Raw genomic sequence first — 860 nt, forward strand, 5'->3', positions numbered from 1 at the left:
CTTCGGATCCATTGAACCCCCGACTTTTTCCCTTTGCTTTGCTTCCCCTGGCCCAACCATCTTCCACTCCCAGCATCCTTCCTCCTGCTGCCCACCCACATCCCACTGCTCATCCCAGCACTGCCGCGGGCTGTGGCACCAACAACAGGAACTGGTGCTGAGGCTGTGGGAACAGCGTGAGCAGGAGGACAACCTGAAGACTACGAAAACCCTGCTCCCTCCCAGCTCACCCTGGCTCTGCCACAGCCCTGGGCTATGGAAAGGTTGGATTGGGGGTGACTGAGGAACCGGGATGTGGGGACATCCAGGTACTTTGCTTCGCTCCTTGGCAAGAGCTGACCCGCAAGCGGCTGAGCCAACACACCCTGGAGAGGCAGCAGGAGGGGGTGGCATCCCCTGGCAGGAGCATCCCCTTCCCATGCCAAGGGCTGTGCTCAGCACCCAGCCAGGAGCAGGATCAGGTCGCTGCCCACGCTGGGTGCTGTGGGACACACCCAGGGCCATTCCAGAGGAGTGAGCTGTGCCCCGGGGAACTGTGGGGCTGCACAGGGACCTTGTCTGACAGCACCAAGAGGTGATGCTGAGGTCATCCTTGCGAGCACCAAAAGGCAACGCCAGCACATCTGGATTGGCAGCAAAAGGCAATGCCAGCACACTCTGATGGGCACTGAAGGGTGCTGCCATCATGCTCTGGATTTGCAGGGATGATTTCCCAGCACTGTGCACCCCTTAATGCCCCTGCCACCCCCACCTCACCATGCTGGCAGGGGCTGGGGGCCATGGGGCTCTCACCAGCTGCCCCAGTGCCAGGCCCCGCCATGGGGGTGCTGGGGCTGGGGGGGAGGGAGGGGCGGGGGGGG

This window comes from Corvus brachyrhynchos, unplaced genomic scaffold (genome assembly GCF_000691975.1).
Source record: "Corvus brachyrhynchos isolate BGI_N302 unplaced genomic scaffold, ASM69197v1 scaffold10, whole genome shotgun sequence".
Taxonomy (NCBI): domain Eukaryota; kingdom Metazoa; phylum Chordata; class Aves; order Passeriformes; family Corvidae; genus Corvus; species Corvus brachyrhynchos.